Source organism: Panthera leo, chromosome B1 (assembly GCF_018350215.1).
Source record: "Panthera leo isolate Ple1 chromosome B1, P.leo_Ple1_pat1.1, whole genome shotgun sequence".
Taxonomy (NCBI): Eukaryota; Metazoa; Chordata; class Mammalia; order Carnivora; family Felidae; genus Panthera; species Panthera leo.
The window spans coordinates 120,294,042-120,314,320 of NC_056682.1; positions in this window are offsets into that span (position 1 = coordinate 120,294,042).

The window sequence follows — 20,279 nt, forward strand, 5'->3', positions numbered from 1 at the left end:
TATTTCCAAACACAGTATGCAGTACTTGCAGACTCATTCTATTTTTATTAGAAAATGTAAGTTTTCTGCAAATGCTACTGGATTCAATCACCACATTATAAGTTTTCTTTAAATGTTCTTTAAAAGAATATTTTGTGCTTATAATCGTGTTGTAATGATGGTCATCTATGTGTCACTAAACAAATTTTAAAAATTCCAGTTCAGCCCAAATTCATGGAGCATTTATCCATTTTGCCATTCCTAGACTTTGTGTTAAATGAAAACTTGCAACACAAAAAGTAATCATTTACCATGAGTAGGCCCTTCGCTGGCACTGGAGCAGTGATACTAACGCTTATGTATTACCTTCATCTTAGAAACTCATGAGAATCCAGTGGTCCTGCAGGGGACTTGGATTGGGTCTTTTTGAAAAATCCTTCCCTAGCTCATAAATCTTATAGAAGTTAAAGATTTTTTACAATAAGCCAAAAGAAAGGTTATTTTTTTCAAGTAAAGAATAACAAGCAGTGTTAGGCTAGGAGATGTTGAGTAAGTGTGTTTGGCTTAGGGTCCAGCCAGTTCAGAGAGAGCCCTTGTTAGGCTACAGAAAGCCCAGAAGAGGTGATTAACAGGGTTTTATTGTAGCCCTGACCACATCAACCTAACTCTTCAGCATAATTATCTGAGGTGTTGAAAAGACTGCCTTCAACTGGTACAATATTAAGCTTTCTCATTTGCGTTTCAGGTAAACAGATGATTCTTCCCATTATATAGTGAGTAGGTATCACACAGGCTCAATCATATGGCAATCATTTAACAATAACCAAGCTGTAAACATGTCTGCTCAGTGGGAAATTCAGAGCCTTTAAAGATAGGACCCACAGAAACTATTGCACTCAGGAAATGAATAACATCACAAAACCACTTTTCTAATAACATTATTAGAAATAAACATAAATTAGAAATGAGGCATAAAGAACCCTTTGAGTTCCATCCAACAAGACAAAGAGATAATTAAACACACACACACACACACACACACACACACACACACACGTCTGCCACTGAAAGCAGCTTCTGTTGGCTTAGAATGTTAAGATGATCTCTGTGGTGAATGGAGTGGATAATGGGCCTTTAGGATCACAGTAGGCAAAGCACCGTGTTATTCCACTGACCGAGAGACAATGGTTCCTAGCAGCAAGCCTGCAACAGAATATAACTCAGACAGAAGAAATGACACCAACAGAAAATAATGAAATAATCTGAAATGGATTTTTCAAAAAAGTAGATTTAGAATATTCAGAGATAATGAGGAAGCAATATCTTTGAAATAAAAATAGGAGATAATCTTATTCAATGAATGGAAGAGCTGAATAATAGCCTTTGGAAATTTTGGAAAGAAAATAATGCATCACAAAATTAAATACAGAACAAGTGTATTTATTTCTTTTTATTTTTGAACTTTTTATTTATTTATTTGATAGAGAGAGAAAGAGAACAAGCAGGGGAGGGGCAGAGAGACAGGGGCAACAGAGGATCTGAAGTGGGTGCTGTGCTGATAGCAGAGAGCCTGATGCAAGGCTTGAACCCACAAACTGTGAGATCATGACCTGAGCCAAAGTTGGAGACTTAACAAACTGAGCCACCCAGGCACCCCAGAACAAGTGTATGTAAACTAAAATTTAAGGAGTCACCTAGAACAGAGCAGAAAGACATAAGAAGTTAAACTCCTCCTACATGCAGTCAGCACTCAGATTTCCAGACTGCCTTGAATCTTGGATTCAGTTATATATATATTTCATTCCACTAATCAGACATGCTCATTTGAGACTTTGATTTGGAAGTGAGCCAAGAAAGGAATTTGTCTGTTTATGCAACTCTCACTTTTTCTGGCATGAGTAGAGAAAGAGGAACTGGTATTTTATGGCGGCAAAGCCAGAGTGGCTCCAAGACAGTCTTCCTGGTAAAGAAGGTGTCTCAGAATTCCAGGAAGGGTTGCTCTCCCCTCCATATACACTGGGGAAACAGACATGGCAGTTTGCTCAGCAGAAAACTTGAGAAAAAAAAAGAAAGAAAAGTTCTCTGATGCAGTTTTGGAAAAATGTTTTTCTGCTTAAGATTGAGAACCATAATTACAAACGGTGAATTGAAATATCGGCAAACGTCATTAATACTTAAATAATGTCTGAAAATAATAAATTATTGCTTTTTATATTTCAAACAGGATTGTATTAAATACCCTAGAAGTCCACACTTTTAATTATCTTAGCAGAACATCATTATGTACTCTTTGAGTTTCAAGGTCAAGCCAACAATATTTAAACTGGAACACAACCTCTTATGTATTTTTCACTAAATTTGCTCTCCAGGAAGTCCCTCACTTAGGGGAAAACTATATCCTAAAGCATATTTTAGGTCAGATATAAAAAACAGATAAAGATATAAACATATAGGTTTATATGGATAGATAGATATAGATATACATACAAAAGTTAGGTTAGCTTCCTATTTTGGTCCACAGATGTCAAATAGAGCATAGATCTGAGTAATAATGTCACCAAGAGTACAACAAGAAAGAAGCTAGTTGAGCAAGAGCTCAGGAAATATGTGATCAAGAAATATGTTAATACGATGGTCTGAATCATTGGGCCAAGCAAAACATCTCTTAAATAAGAATACGCCAGACCTTTGGGGTGCCTGGGTGACTCAGTTGGTTGAGCGACCGACTTCAGCTCAGGTCATGATCTCATGGTTTGTGAGTTCGAGCCCCTCATCCAACTCTGTGCTGATGATAATTCAGGGCCTGGAGCCTGCATTGGATTCTGTGTCTCCCTCTCTCTCTGCCCCTTCCCTGGTGGTGCTCTGTGTCTCTCTCTCTTGCTCTCTCAAAAAGAAACATTAAAAAAAAAAAGAATACTCCTGATCTTTAAAAAGAGAAAATATAATTCTATCTTTTCTGTGATTTTAAAACATTATAAGCCTTGAATAGTTGATAGGAGAACTATGTTTTTTAAAAGTAAAAAACCACCCTAACTTCCAATACATAAAAATAACCCCCATTAACAGATGGCCTCTGATTTCCAAATGCCAATAATTCTTCTATGTATAAATAAGGATATATGTTACAGAAAAAGCTTGTAGTATTCATGCCACTTAATTTTTTTTAATGTTTATTTATTTTTGATAGAGAAATCACAAGTGGGGGAGGGGCAGAGAAAGAGGGAGACAGAATTCAAAGCAGGTTCCATGCTATCAGTGCAAAGCCTGACATGGGGCTCAAACTCACGAAATGTGAGATCATGACCTAAGATAAAGTGCGACAATCAACCAACAGAGCCATCCAGGTGCCCCAGGCCACTTTTAATTATTAGTAAATCTTTCTAATTATTGATGGTGAACAAAAGCATGTGTATTCTGATCTCTTTCTAAAAATTCAGTGAAATTTAATAAAAAAAATTAAAAATATTTTTTAAAAATATAAATAAGGAAAGTAGGGGATATGCAAACAATAAAATTGCCTAATTGTATATATAAAATAAGGTAGATAAAAGAAAATGGTTGGAATCAGTTAACGTAATTAAGTTTAGTTTTCTGACTTTTCCTTTCAAAATACAGGTACTTTTAGTTTGCTTCAGATGAAGAAAATCCAGCTATTTACTACTAATAAGAAGTATTCATAATGCAGAGTATCAAGAAAGATTTAAAATGTAGGTTTGGTCAAGAATATATCAAACAGGAGAGGAGCCAAGATGGCGGAAGAGCATGGAAGTTTTTTGTGTGTCTCGCGTCGATGAAATACAGCCAGACCAACACTAAACCATCCCGCACACCTAGAAAACTTATTGGAGGATTAACACAACAATCTGCACAACCTGAAACACAGAGTTCAGCAGGTATATGGGGAGGAGAGGTGAACTTGGGGAGCAAGAAACCGCGGGAAGGGAGGTGCTTTTGCAGGCGGAGAGAGGATGGAGATGGGGGTGGGGGGGGAGAATACAGGAAAAGCACCCCTCCCCAAAAGTAGCTGGAGAAAAAGTGGAAAATTGGAAACAGCCACAGGGACTAAACTAAAAAGGGAGAAAGGAGAAAGGAGAGGGTTTAAAGCCCATTAGGACTGTAAACAAGGGGAGTGCAAAGGCTACAACTCCACAGCTGATACCTGGCGGTGCTTTGGTGGGAAGGGTGAATCCCCAGGAACAGAGTAGGGTTCCGGAGGTTCTTGGGCCACACGGGGAAAAGCGGTTCCACTGCTGGAAGGACATTTGGTAGAGACTGTTGAAGCCACCTGATCCGAACAGACCCCAGAGAATGGCCACATTCGCTGGTGCTGGAACAAGGTCATTAAGGATGAAGCCTGGTGCCAGATGTGTGTTGTGATCTTCCATAATCCCTGAAATGCTGCTGCTGCACTATCTCGCAAACTTTTTCTGGGGCAGGCTGGCACCTGGCCGTAGTCTTGGGGCACTGGCAGCAGCAGGGTCCAGCAAGCATTCCTGGGTGAGGCTGACATTCGGCCATTGCTCGGTGAGACCCTCCCACAGAGGGGCGGAACAGGTCAAAGCCGCAGTCCTTCAGAAGTAAGGGGCCGGGGAAAACAGCTGCATCTGAGACAAAACTGAGGAGAGAGGTACTGCCTGGGGCTTGGTCAAATATAGTGAAAAAGCAGGGGAGTGGATGAAAGCTGAAGACAGAGGACTGGTGTGCAATTGCTGATCATGGAGAACAGAGTTCTGGCGCTAGAGACTGGGTAGCTGGGTGACGCCATTTTCACTGCTCCCGCGCATGCGTATACATACCTATGAGCGCCACAACACTCCACGGCAGTAGGAAAGCAGCGCCATCTAGTGGAAAATGGAGCCATTACACTGAGCCCTGCCCAATTGGGCCAACCTCACCCTTCAAGAACACAAGTCTTACCGCCTACTTAGTTTATGGACTATAAAGTGCTTCATAGTCTGAGTTCTAGGGGAAAACGAAGTAATTTCAGTCCTATTTCAATCTGTTAGCAGGTCCATCTATTCACTTTTCTTTTTTTTCCTCTTTTCACCTTATTTTCTTTTCCTTGAATACAGAAAGAAAAAATTCATTTCTTTTTTCAATTTTTATTAAAAATTTTTTCTTTAATTTTTTTTTACTATATTTTTTACTTTTGTGTAAATGTTTTCAAATTCTATTTTACTCCCATCATTTCATTTTAGTCTACTTCAGTGTATTCATTTTCTCAAATTCTCAAACGATTTCCTTTTTATTCCCCCTTTTTTCTCTAATCTATCAAACCACTTTCAACACCCAGACCAAAACACACCTAGGATCTAGCATCATTTATTCGATTTGTGTGTGAGTGTGTGTGTGTTTCATTTTTTAATTTTAATATTTTTTAACTTTAATTTTTTTACCTCAATTCCTTTTCTCCCTTCAAAATGATGAAACGAAGGAATTCATCCCAAAAGAAAGAGCACGAAGAAATGACAGCCAGGGATTTAACCAACACAGATACAAGCAAGATGTCTGAACCAGAATTTAGAATCATGATAATAAGAATACTAGCTGGAGTCAAAAATAAATTAGAATAAGTTAGAATCCCTTTCTGTGGAGAAGTAAAAACTAGTCAGGATGAAATAAAAAATGCTATAAATGAGCTGCAATCACAGATGGATGCCATGGTGGCAAGGATGGATGGGGCAGAACAGAGAATCAGTGATATAGAGGACAAACTTATGGAGAATAATGAAGCAGAAAAAAAGAGGGATATGAAGGCAAAAGAGCACGATTTAAGAATCAGAGAAATCAGTGACTTATTAAAAAGGAACAACATCAGAATCATAGGGGTACCAGAAGAGGAAGAGAGAGAAATAGGGATAGAAGGGTTATGTGAGCAAATCATAGCGGAAAACTGTCCTAACCTGGGGAAAGACACGGACATCAAAATCCAGGAAGCACAGAGAACCACCATTAGATTCAACAAAAACTGACCATCAACAAGGCATATCATAGTCAAATTCACAAAATAGTCAAGCAAGGAAAGAATAATGAAAGCAGCAAGGGAAAAAAAGTCCCTAACCTACAAGGGAAGACAGATCAGGTTTGCAGCAGACCTATCCACAGAAACTTGGCAGGCCAGAAAGGAGTGGCAGGATATATTCAATGTGCTGAACCAGAAAAATATTCAGCCAAGAATTTCTTTATCCAGCAAGGCTGTCATTCAAAATAGAAGGAGAGATAAAAAGTTTCCCAGACAAACAAAAATTAAAGGAGTTTGTGACCATTAAACCAGCCCTGCAATAAATTTTAAGGGGGAACTCTCTGAGGGGAGAAAAGATGAAAAAAATACATATATATATGTATGTATATATACTATATATATATATATATATATATATATATATACCAAAAAATACCAAAAGCAACAAAGATTAGAAAGGACCAGAGAACACCACCAGAAACTCCAACTCTACAAGCATCATAATGGCAATAAATTCATAATTTTCAGCACTCACTCTAAACGTCAGTGGACTCAAAGCTCCAATCAAAAGACATAGGGTAACAGAATGGATAAGAAAACAAGATCCACCTATTTGTTGTTTACAAGAGACCCACTTTAGACCTAAAGACACTCTCAGATTGAAAATAAGGGGATGGAGAACCATCTATCATGCTAATGGTCATTGAAAGAAAGCTGGAGTAGCCGTACTTATATCAGACAATCTAGACTTTAAAATAAAGACTGTATCAAGAGATGCAGAAGGGCATTGTATCATAATCAAGGGGTCTATCCACCAAGAAGACCTAACAATTGTAATCATTTATGTGCCAAATGTGGGAACACCCAAATGTATAAATCAATTAATCACAAACATAGAGAAACTTATCGATAGTAATACCATAATAGTAGATTTCAACACCCCACTCACAACAATGGACAGATCATCTAATCAAACAATCAACAAGGAAACAATGGCTTTGAATGACACACTGGACCAAATGGACTTAACAGATATATTCAGAACATTTCATCCTAAAGCAGCAGAATATACATTCTTTTCCAGTGCACATGGAATGTTCTCCAGAATAGACCATATAGTGGGACACAAATCAACCCTAAGTAAGTACAAAAAGATCGAGATCATACCATGCATATTTTCAGACCACAATGCTATGAAACTCTAAATCAACCACAAGAAAAAATTTGGAAAGGTAACAAATACTTGGAGACTAAAGAACATCCTACTAAAGAATGAATGGGCTAACCAAGAAGTTAAAGAGGAAATTAAGAAGTATATGGAAGCCAATGAAAATGATAACACCACAACCCAAAACCTCTGGGACGCAGCAAAGGCAGTTATAAGAGGAAAGTATATTGCGATCCAGGCCTTCCTAAAGAAGGAAGAAAGGTCTCAGATACACAACCTAACCTTAGGCCTTAATGAGCTGGAAAAAGAACAACAAATAACACTCAAAACCAGCAGAAGACAGGAAATAATAAAGATTAGAGCAGAAATTAATGCAATCAAAACCAAAAAAACAGTAGAACAGATCAATGAAACCAGATGCTGGTTCTATGAAAGAATTAACAAAGTTGATAAACCACTAGCCAGTTTGATCAAAAAGAAAAAGGAAAGGACCCAAATAAATAAAATTGAGAATGAAAGAGGAGAGATCACAGCCAACACAGCAGAAATAAAAACAATAATAAGAGAATATCATGAGCAATTATATGCCAATAAAATGGGCAATCTGGAAGAAACGGACAAATTCCTAGAAACATATACACTACCAAAACTGAAACAGGAAGAAATAGACAATTTGAACAGACCCATAACCAGTAAGGAAATTGAATTAGTAATCAAAAATCTGCCAAAAAACAAGAGTCAAGGGCCAGGTGGCTTTCTACCACCTTGGGAATTCTACCAAACATTTAAGGAAGAGTTAACACCTATTCTCTTGAAGGTGTTCCAAAAAATAGAAATGGAAGGAAAACTTCCAAACTCTTTCTATGAAGCCAACATTACCTTGATTTCAAAGCCAGGCAGAGACCCCACTAAAAAGGAGAACTATAGACCAATTTCCCTGATGAACATGGATACAAAAATCCTCAACAAGTTATTAGCCAACCGGACCCAACAATACATTAAAAAAATGATTCACCACGACCAAGCGGGATTTATACCTGGGATGCAGGGCTGGTTCAATATCTGCAAAACAATTAACATGATTCATCACATCAATAAAAGAAAGGACAAGAACCATATGATCCTCTCAATAGATGCGGGGAAAGCATTTGACAAAATAAAGCATCCTTTCTTGATAAAAACCCTCAAGAAAGTAGGGATAGAAGGATCATACCTAAAGATCATAAAATCTACATATGAATGACCCAACACTAATATCATCCTCAATGGGGAAAAACTGACAGCTTTCCCCCTAAGGTCAGGAACAAGACAGGGATGTCCACTCTCGCCACTGTTATTCAACATAGTATTGGAAGTCTAAGCCTCTGCAGACAACACAAAGAAATAAAAGATATCCAAATTGGCCAGGAGGAGGTCAAACATTCACTCTTCACAGATGACATGATATTCTATATGGAAAACCCAAAAGATTCCACCAAAAATCTGCTAGAATTGATTCATGAATTCAGCAAAGTTGCAGGATACAAAATCAATGCACAGAAATCGGTTGCATTCCTATACACCAACAATGAAGCAACAGAAAGAGAAATCAAGTAACCAATCCCATTTACAGTTGCACCAAAAACCATAACATACCTAGATATAAATCTAACAAAGAGGTGAAAAATCTATACACTGAAAACTATAGAAAGCTTATGAAAGAAATTGAAGAAGACACAAAAAAATGGAAAAAGATTCCATGCTCCTGGATAGGAAGAACAAATATTGCTAAAATGTCGATACTAACTAAAGTAATCTACATATTCAATACAATCTCTATCAAGATAACACCAGCATTCTTCACAGAGCTGGAACAAATAATCCTAAAATTTGTATGGAACCAGAAAAGACCCCGAATAGCCAAAGCAATCTTGAAAAAGAAAACCAAAGCAGGAGGCATCACAATCCCAGATTTCAAGCTATACTACAAAGCTGTAATCATCAAGACAGTATGGTACTGGCACAAGAAAAGACACTCAGATCAATAGAATAGAGAACCTAGAAATGGACCCACAAACATATGGCCAACTAATGTTTGACAAAGCAGGGAGGAATATCCAATGGAAAAAAGACAGTCTCATCAGCAGGTGCTGCTGGGAAAACTCGACAGCAACATGCAGAAGAATCAACCTGGACCACTTTCTTACACCCTACACAAAAATAAACTCAAAATGGATGAAAGACCTAAATGTAAGACAAGAAGCCATAAAATCCTTGAGGAAAAAAACAGGCAAAACCCTCTTTGATCTTGGCTGCAGCAAATTCTTACTCAACACGTCTCCAGAGGCAAGGGAAACAAAAGCAAAAATAAACTACTGGAACCTCATCAAAATAAAAGATTCTACACAGTGAAAGAAACAATCAAGAAAACTAAAAGGCAACCAATAGAATGGGAGAAGATATTTGCAAATGACATAGCAAATAAAGGGTTAGTATCCAAAATCTATAAACAACTTATCAAACTCAACACCCAAAAAACAAAAAAATCCAGTGAAGAAATGGACAAAAGACATGAACAGACACTTCTCCGAAGAAGACATCCCGATGGCCAACCGACATATGAAAAAATGCTCCACATCCCTCATCATCAGGGAAATACAAATCAAAACCACAATGAGATACCACCTTACACCTGTCAGAATGGCTAACATTAACAACTCAGGCAACAACAGATGTTGGTGAGGATGTGGAGAAAGAGGATCTCTTTTGCTTTGCTGGTGGGAATGCAACTGGTGCAGCCACTCTGGAAAAAAAGTATGGAGGTTCCTCAAAAAACTAAAAGTAGAACTACCCTACGACCCAGCAACTGCACTACTAGGCATTTATCCATGGGATATAGGTGTGCTATTTCAAAGGGACACATGCACCCCCATGTTTATAGCAGCACTATCAACAATAGCCCAAGTGTGGAAAGAGCCCAAATGTCCATCAATGGATGAATGGATAAAGAAGAAGTGGTATATATATGCAATGGAGTATTACTCGGCAATCAAAAAGAATGAAATCTTGCCATTTGCAACTACGTGGATGGAACTGGAGGGTATCATGCTAAGTGAAATTAGTCATTCAGAGAAAGACAAAAATCATATGACTTCACTCATATGAGGACTTTAAGACACAAAACAGATGAACATAAGGGAAGGGAAACAAAAATAGTATAAAAACAGGGAGGGGCACAAAACATAAGACACTCTTAAATATGGAGAACAAACTGAGGGTTATGGGAGGGGTTGTGGGAGTGGGGATGGGCTAAATGGGTAAGGGGCACTAAGGAATCTACTCCTGAAATCATTGTTGCATTATATGCTAATTTGGATGTAAACTTAAAAAAATAAAAATAAATTAAAAAAAGAATATTTCAAACAAATGCTAACAAGAAGAGATAGAAATAACTATATACTATTTCATTAAGCAGGGTTTATAACAAAAATGCATTTAATTGGAAAAAAAGAGGGAAACTTCAATGACAAATAATGTATACTCAATAAGGCACACCGTCCTTAAGCCTTTGCACCTTAGGGAAAGGAATAAGGAATGCTTCTAGAAGTATATAAAGAAACTGAAAAAATGATTACCAAGTGTACTTACCAAGTATACATCTTTCAGAATTTAAGAAACATCCAAACAACCTTTATAAAGCTATAACATATAATATTCAAATACACCATAACTGAGCTTATATTAATAGATTAAATAAACTCTATAAGTAAAACACAGAAGGCACATATGTCCCGAGAACAAGAGCTGGTAAATTCAAAGCACAGAAAACAAAACCAACAAAAAGGAAGACAAAACTGGAATTTATCTAAGAGCTGATACTGTATAATCTTAAATGGTGGACACACATATCAGTAAAATGAAAAAACTTTTTTGAAGTTTAAAATTCTGTCATATCCCAGGAGCAGATTAGAGAGGAACTTCCAGTTTCCAGTTCCTCATGTAGAGACACTATTCTATCCTAACAACAAATGAAAAGCTGAACAGACTGAAAAATAAATAATTCCTCTTAGATGCACACAAGAGAGGGGAACACAGGCAAAACTGCTGCCACCAATATTGGAGATACAGACAGGTGAATAGAGGTAGTCATAAGTTACAGAGAAGCAGAGACTCACAAGCAGAAACTGCCTCAGGAACCAATAGCAGGAAATCTGAACTGCAATTCACAAATTGCTAGAGGTTTGGTGGGGACAGCTCTGAGAGTTAAAAACTCCGGGGGACCCAGTCTTGGGGGCTCTCAAAATATTGTGAGACTTACCTCCCATAGTAAATATTAGAGAAATATTATTTTGGGTTTCTAGGAGGAGTGGGGTAAAAGGAACCATTTTGAAATACTCCAGAACATTCTTTCTTTAACAAGGACTGCCATCAAAAAAAAAAAAAAAAAAAGCTGGTTAATGGGAGCCTAGACTGCTGGGGTATTGTCAGAGTCTAACTGACCTGAGGAAAGGAAATACCCAACTGCAGCCAACTCTAGTGATCCTATCCCATCTCAGGGAACAGAAACAAGAAAATAAACAAACAAACAAACTGAGGGGCACCTCCCTGGCTCAGTCAGTTAAGTGGCAGACCTTGGCTCAGGTCATGATCTTGTGGTTCACGATTTCGAGCCCCACATCAGGCTCTGTGCTGACAGCTCAGTCTGGAGCCTGCTTCAGATTCTGTGTCTCCCTCTCTGCCTCTCCCCTGATCTCCCTCTGTCTCTCTGTCTCTCTCTCTCTCTCAATAAATAAATAAATAAATAAACAAATAAACATTAAAAAAATTAGAAACAAAAAAACTGAGAAACACTTGTGAAGTTCACAGTCCAGAGGTATGGGCTCCATAAAAGAATGAGACATAATCCTAACACTATAGAATACTTCCTTCCACATTCCTCAAAACCTATTTACAGTAGGTACTTTTACCTGGAATAACTTTCCCTGTCATCAAAAATAAAAAAAAAAAATTCTAAGGCATAACAAAAGGGAAAAAAAAAAACACCGCTATCTGAAGAGACAGAGCTAGCAGAAGAATCAGACATGGCAGAGATGCTGGGATGAACAGACCCGGAATTTAAAACAACATTAGTTAATATGCTAAAGTCTCTGTTGTGTAAAGTATAGAGCACGCATAAATAGATGGGGAATGGAAGCAGAGAAATGAAAATCCTAAGAAAGAACCAAAAAAGAGATGCTAGAGATAAAAAAAAAAAGGAAAGAAACAAACCAAACAAACAAACAAAAAAAACTACTGTAACAATAATGAAGAATGCCTTCGACAGGCTTCTTGGTAGACTGGATGTGAAAGAGGAAAGAGCCTCTGTGCTATGCAATAGGATACTAAAAAATTGAAAAACAAAAAGAACAAAGACTTTCTCAATCAACAGAACAACAATAGAGTATCCAAAGACTGTGGGTGGGAAAGCTACAAAAGGAATAACATATGTATAATGGGAATACCAGAAACGAAAAGACAGAAAGGAACAGAAAAAGTATTTGATGCAATAATGAGAATTTCCCCAAATTAATGTTAGACACCAAACCATAGATCTAGGAAGCTCAGAGAATGCCAGACAGGATAAATGCTAAAAACAAAACAGAACAAAACAAACAAAAAACAAACAAACAAAAAAATTAAAAAACCGCACTACACACAAAGAAAATCTACATCTAGGCATATCATTTTCAAATTACAGAAAATCAAGGGTAAGGAAAAAACCCTGAAAGAAGACAGAGTAGGGGGAAAAAGTAATTTCTTCCAATGATTGGGATCAAATTCTTGCAAGGCTGACTATGGGTGACTTTTAGTGGCTTTATGACTATTAGTGCAATGGCATAAGGACCAAAAATGTCCAGAAGCTTTTTCAAAGCCATAATTTCCTTAAGTGCTAGTTTCTGTACATCTACCATGCTTAAGATCATGATGGCAGAAAGTCAACCCTCTTCATAATTAACATAATTAACATCTTTGTATTTATGTAAGATACAAAGATATTTGCTCATTATTCCTGTTACAACTAGTATAACCATATATATTTCCCCACACTTCCTGGTCACTAATTTTCCAATATTCTTTTTTCCAGGTCACTAAAAAATTAGTCAATTAGCTCGACATATATACCAATCTCAGTTCATCTTTTTTTTCTTCAAAAACATGGACAAGCAGATGTATCTCCAAAGACCATATTCTTGAAGAATTTTTCATCACTACACTCTTTTAGGGTCACTTCCCAAAGGAGTCATAATACAGAAGCTATTGACTTCTACCTGACAATGATTACCATGCACATCCATACATAAACCAGGCCCATTCTACTTTCTTCTCCATTAATTGGTAACAGAATACTTCCTGTGAAGTATCGGAGGTAAGTAGGAGAAAGCAAAGGAATAGATATAGCAGGAGTCTGAACCAATGTCCGTGCAGTTTACTGTTACGGTTTAGATCTGCTTAAGCCAAGTCTTATGTAAACTGCTTCCATTTTATAATGCAACAGTGCTGTGCATGCAGTTTTATGTTTCAATAGATCAGATAATATTAAGTTCATGATAGAAATTACAGGACCGGGGGCGCCTGGGTGGCTCAGTCAGTTAAGCGGCTGACTTCGGCTCAGGTCATGATCTCCCGGTCCGTGAGTTCGAGCCCCGCATCGGGCTCTGTGCTGACAGCTCAGAGCCTGAAGCCTGTTTCAGATTCTGTGTCTCCCTCTCTCTGACCCTCCGCCGTTCATGCTCTGTCTCTCTCTGTCTCAAAAATAAATAAACATTAAAAAAAAATTAAAAAAAAAAAAAAAGAAATTACAGGACCCGCAGTTACTTGGTGTCTCAGGGTCCAGTGTTCTGTCTCTACACAGACCCAGCAGCAACGCAAGAGCCACTTTTCAAACAGAGAATGGTTGCTGGCCAAAGAAAGCACAGCTCTACTCTAAAACCCTAAAGGCGTGAAATGTTATTCTCTTCCAGAGCTTTCCAATGGCTGTATATAGCATCTTTTTTTTGCCTTAGGTATTTCTAATATAATTGCATCTATAATTTCTAATATAATTGCATCGGTTATAAGGGGTAACTGGGAGGTATAGCCGGGTGGTATGCACCACACATTGGAACTGCTGCAAAACCCTATTTATGTATCCAGGCTGCACTCAAAACTGGCATTATTAAATGTATTGTAAATGGGTTAATTAACATGTCCAAATGTTTTATATGTTTCCTCCAAAATGCCAAAAGACCCAGGAAGTGGTATGTCTCACTATTCATACTAGGTGCTATGAGGTATAGAACCTATCTGCCACTTTAGACACTATCCATATAAAGTATATATATATATTTTTAATTTTTTCAATGTTTATTTTTGAGACAGAGAGAGAGAGAGAGAGACAGAGTGAGAGCAGGGGAGGGGCAGAGTGAGAGAGACACAGAATCTGAAGCAGGCTCCAGGCTCTGAGCTGTCAGCACCAAGCCCGACGCAGGGCTCGAACACATGAACCGCGAGATCATGACCTGAGCTGAAGTCTGGTGCTTAACCTACTGAGCCACCCAGCTGCCCCTAAAGGATATCTTGATATGGCCCAGAACACTGTGTCCCAGAAACCTCATCAATGTGGCAGACTTCTGATGTTTTGCAAGGATTATTACCCATTCTCTGGCATAGATTAATCTTATTAAGGCATCTTAGATGTTTGCTGTTTTATTCTTGCAGGGTCCAACGATCATACTCTCCCTCAGCACAATAAACCTTTGCAATGTTCTTTTGTTGACCAAGATGATCAAGGACATTCTAAACTATATTACAAGATCATGAGAGAACATAAAGTTTGGCAACATCCTTGCACCAGTCAGTAAAATTATACTGTTGTCTGTCTCTGCCATGTAAATGTGAACTGTTTCTGATTTTATTAATTAATGGGAACTGACAAGAGAGCGTTTGCCAGGTCAATAACTACATATTGATTTTCACAGACTGTTAATTTACTCCAGTAAAGACACTGCATTTGGAATTTCAGCTGTGGCACCCACAGTTACTTGATTATATGTGTTTTGTCTGGCTTTCCATGGACCGTCTGGGTTTTGAGTTAAATTTTCCATTAATGGTCAAATAGATGGGATATATGTATCTCTCAAGTCTTGGATGATGGAACTAATCTCTGTTATTTCCACAGGGATGCATTATTGCTTTTGATATACAGTTTTGGTGAGGGTTGTTGAAAACAGCTGTAGGGACTTCCACTTGGTCCCTCCTACACTAATTGCCCTTACTCTATGAGTCAGGGAACCATTGTTGTGATTCTGACAGATATTAAATATATGTATACCTTCTGGGGCTGGGAAATAATAATAGGACTGGTCTGTAGTCTGTCTAGCCATACTGTGAATAGAGCCAAAATTCCATTCATTGCTTGACTTGTGTCAAGTGCCCGCTGTGTACAGTTGTTTATAGGTACATTTTGGGTCTTAGAGAATCAACAAAAATTTAAAGCCAATATATGATCAGTCCTAGAGATTCAAGGTTTTTTTTTTCTTTTTCTTTTAAATTTTTTTAAATGTTTATTTATTTTTGAGGGAGAGAGAAAGCGGACAAGCGGGGACAGGCAAAGAGAGAGAGGAAGACACAGAACCCGAAGCAGGATCCAGATTCTTAGAGTCCAATGCGGGGCTCAAACTCATGAACCACAAGACAATGACCTAAACCGAAGTCGGATGCTTAACCGACTGAGCCACCCAGGCACCCCTCAAAGTTTTTCTTTTACCTAGTGCTCAGTCTCTTAAGTTCATGGCTGAGGTTCTTCTGGGGAGAACTTGGAGAAAATATCATGGTATACACTGCAGTCTTTTCTTCAGAGTGTTTGGCCTCCCTCTTAGTCAAGTCTATATGGATCTGTGAAGTGATATGGTTCTGGAAATAGGATATAAAACTACAGAATATAATCTTCCTACTCCTACAGAAAGTTAGGTTTCTAGAAGCAGCCATAGAAGTTCTTGTCTAGAAGTTACCAATATTTTATCTCTAAGGATAGTATATATTCTTTCATGTATACCATAATCACTTAGCCTAGGCCACAGATTTCTGTGAGTGAAAACACTGATGAAACTCCACCTCTATGGCTTATTGTGGTAATGTGGACCACATAGTCTATGATGATCAACCATTGACGTGTAACATCTGACACTCTGAGTCATTTATTCCTACTGAAATCAAGAAACTTCATTCCAATGGGGCAAGTACAACTTAATCTCTGGCCTACAGACACGAGTCACCACAAAGTTCAAGGTTGCTGGTGTCCTCCTTACTAATGCATTTTCTACTACTTTGATAAGAGTCCTCCAGGCCCTTACAGGGTTAAAGTTGAGGGATGTGGGTGCTGCACATATAGATCCACTACAACATTTACGTGTTTCTGAGTCTTGGACTGTTTCCTCTAGGGATACCATGCCAAGAACGTTCTTGAACTATGTGATTGTTTACATGAGGTATCATATAAAGTAGTTAAATTCATAGAAACAAAAAGTAGAGTAGTATTTATAGAGACTGGGAAGAGGAGGAAATGAGGAATTCTTTAATGGGTATACAGTTTCAGTGTTGCAAGAAAAAGTTCTGGAGATCTGTTTTATAACAATGCACGTATATTTAACATTACCGAACCATACACTTAAAAATTGTTGAAATGGTAAGTTTTATGTTACGTGGTTTTTACCGATAGAAAGAAAGAAAGTTAATATTTTTGATAATGTAACCTTATTACCACTCCCAGGTGATTTTAAAAATGCAATAAATGCCAAATCCAGGCTAAGTGCACTCCTGCCAATGAATTTGGCCTGATAAAATCTTCTGTTTCTACCCCTTTGGTTTAATACTCTGAAACATATTACCTAGGCTTTTTCTGATAAAGATCACTGAAGTCTTTTAATTTTTGGTGTATACTTTATCTCCTCCTAAAGATCTTATACATCCCAGCCTAAGCTCTCTTAGAATGTAATTCTTACACTTGCCTTGGAAGCCATGACAGTAGGTGAAGGCAAGTCAGAAAGAGAATTGCCATCAGCTTGTAGGAAAACTGTCCCAAAGAGAGCGATTGAAAAGGTTTTTACAGTGAGGACTGGTTCCCTCAGATGGCAGAGACGGTGTCTGCCAACAGGATGTACCAGAGGATTTTGAAGTTTCAAAGTTCTCAGCTTTATCCATGTCGGCTGAGATGTCTCCATCCCTGAGCCTCTTCCTTTCCCACCAGTGCCTTCACTGTAACTTAAAAACTTAGCATTTAATTGTTGCTACAGTTATCTAATCCTTCTTGTCAGATAGAACTTGGGTGTTGTCCTAAGCCTTATCTGCCCTGCACCTATAGCAGATGACAGATAATTTCAGACCTCCAAGTGGGACTGAGAGTCTCCATATTTCTTCTCAAATGTGTATTTGTAGTTTTCAATATCGCCATTTACCCTACTTCTCTAGGGACACAGGAAGGATCCAGTTAACTCCTCAATCTTTATCATTACTGTTATTATCACAGAAGCGGAGTGCTTGCAGCCACTTGAGCTCTTAGTTCCTCCTGCTTAATATTTGGTATCATATTGGCTGCATCAACATCACCTGGGAACTTGTTAGAATTGCAGCCTCTTAAACAGCATCACAGACCTCTTTTATCAGCAAAAGCATCTTAACAACAACAACAAAAACTGCAGTGGTTTGTGTGTATGTTAAAATTTCAGAAGCACTGTCCTAATTCCTTGCTTTCCTCAGGCACTACCAATATGATAGTTTGAGTAATCGAGACACCACAGCGTGTCATAGATTTATCTGTGACTCATTTTCTCTTTGCAAGGAAGTTATCTCTGCATTTCTTGATTTTATGGGCAATTCAATCTCAGATACTATTTTAACAATCTGTTTTCTGGGACTACTTCTGGTACCAATTACTTTATCAATCAGGATCTTGGCAGAAAGTAGATGACAAAAAATTATAATAACTTAAGGATGGCAATAAAAGGACTATTCAAAAAAGTGTGGGCAATGACAGAATAATATATTATGAAGTTGTCAGAGCACACACACATATACATACCAGAGTGTTCCTTTCTTCAGGAATTTAGCCCTGTTAAAATTACTCTTAACTTTTCATGTAAGTTTTACATATCTATTTATTATATTTATGCTCCTACTTCGCTTCTAATAATTAAGAGAAGGAAACAGTAAAATGCACAAAATCAAGACAGAGTAGAATTGAAGAAGAAAACAGAGTGGAAAAGCAAAGAACTATAATGTGGAGTCAGAAATGAAAAAAAAATGAGACCATTAGAAAAAAATGTATGCCATATACTTGAGATCAAATATGACTATAAACGTGTAGCAATGAACGAGAAAATTTGCACAAAGCTAAGTCTTCAGAAGTAATGCCTTTTCCTACTTAAACACCAGAAGTAAATATCTCTTATTCAGAGAGAGAGAACACTATGTAACATAGCAGCCATAGTTCTTAATAATGGCTTTACTTTATAAAAATGACAAATACCTAAAGTTTGTGAATTGAAAGATTAAATCAGAATTGAAACTTTAAAGGTACTGTTGAGCATTTAAATACTTTGTCTCAGTGTCAAATACTTAGCAAGTAAAAAACAACTAGCAACAAAATGTAAATACAGATCATAACTCCTTATCTTAAATTATTAGGAAAATATGTGCTCTAAACTTTTCCAATTTTCGATACCTAATACAGGACACATAGCATCTATTAGAAGACATTCCCAGTAGAGATCTGAAACACAGTAATACATCTGCAGTGAAATATATGAATACTCACATGCAATGCGATTAAAAGGGACTCTGAATGCCTTCATTTCAGGCCAAGGTACATTTTATTGCTAAATGTCAAAGAACTTAGGGTTTTGTTTGGTTTTGAGGTTTTGGATTTGAGAATTATAATTAAGGGATTGCAGCTTATCTATTAATTAAAGTAGATAATATTTACTAACATATTAGGGGGACAGAATAAAAAATAATTGCAGGTGTTTAGAATATTTCCAATAAACAGCGTTCTTACATGGTGGAAATAGGATGGTCATAGTAATCAACGGATAAACGCTCCCAAGGTGATATATCCTATCTCAAGAACTTGCAAAGCTGCTACAAGAAATCTTTATCGCCAGTATCTTTTTCCTGTAGATTGTGTGAAGGTATGGGATGAGATGAATTCTCTTTTCTTTTGTTACATCTCCAGACACAAGAGGAGATAGTCTGAACCTGGTATAGTAACTACTGTACATTATCTATAGACTTTGCACTTTGAGCTAGATGCAGTGACAGGATGAGATTTTGGAGTTGTCTCCCATGGAGAAAGGTGGAGTGTTTTCTACATTTGAAAGGAATACCACAAAACTATTTTGTATGAGATGAAAGAAGTAACAACGTACCAAATAATTATTGAAGTGAGTGACTCTCCTATTTCTCTTTTCCTCTGATGCAGCCATACTGGAACCCCCAAGTTCTAAAAGGATGAACATTAATATAAAGGTTGGGGGGGGGCATTGTTTCATTCCACAATGATCATTGGTAGAGAAATAAAGCTGTCATGTATGCCTAGTGGGATTTGAGAATTTCTATAGACCAGTGACCAGTGTGTATCTCCCATTCTTTCCATATCCAAATGGGAACTTCATGGTGTGAAGTCACTGAGATTTTAGGGTTAGTCTATTGGTATTCATTATTATACAAACAAGAAAAAAGAGCAAGGAAAAATCTGAGCTAGTAAAGATAACATTCCCTTTAGGAAGACAGGGTGGTGGGATGAAAAGAAAAAGTCAAAAGAGTCTCACACAGTGATACACGTTAGTGCAAAACCACTGCTGCTGGGAGTAAATTGTTACAGTCTTTCAACTGAATGATCTGGAAATGTCTATAAAATTTTAAAAAGTCATAATTTTGATTCAGAAATCCTAACCAAAAAATCATTTTCCATAAAATTTTATATAACATGTAAAATATATGTAGGAAAGTACACAAAACAAAAATGCACAGCTTAATGATTTATCATAAAGAAAATAGCTATTACTCAAGCGAAAAATAGAACATTTTCAACATTTTAGAAACTGTTCTTATGCTTTCTATCAATCACTATGCTTTCGGTCCACTTCAAAGTGTTTTACTATCTAGATTTTTATGTTC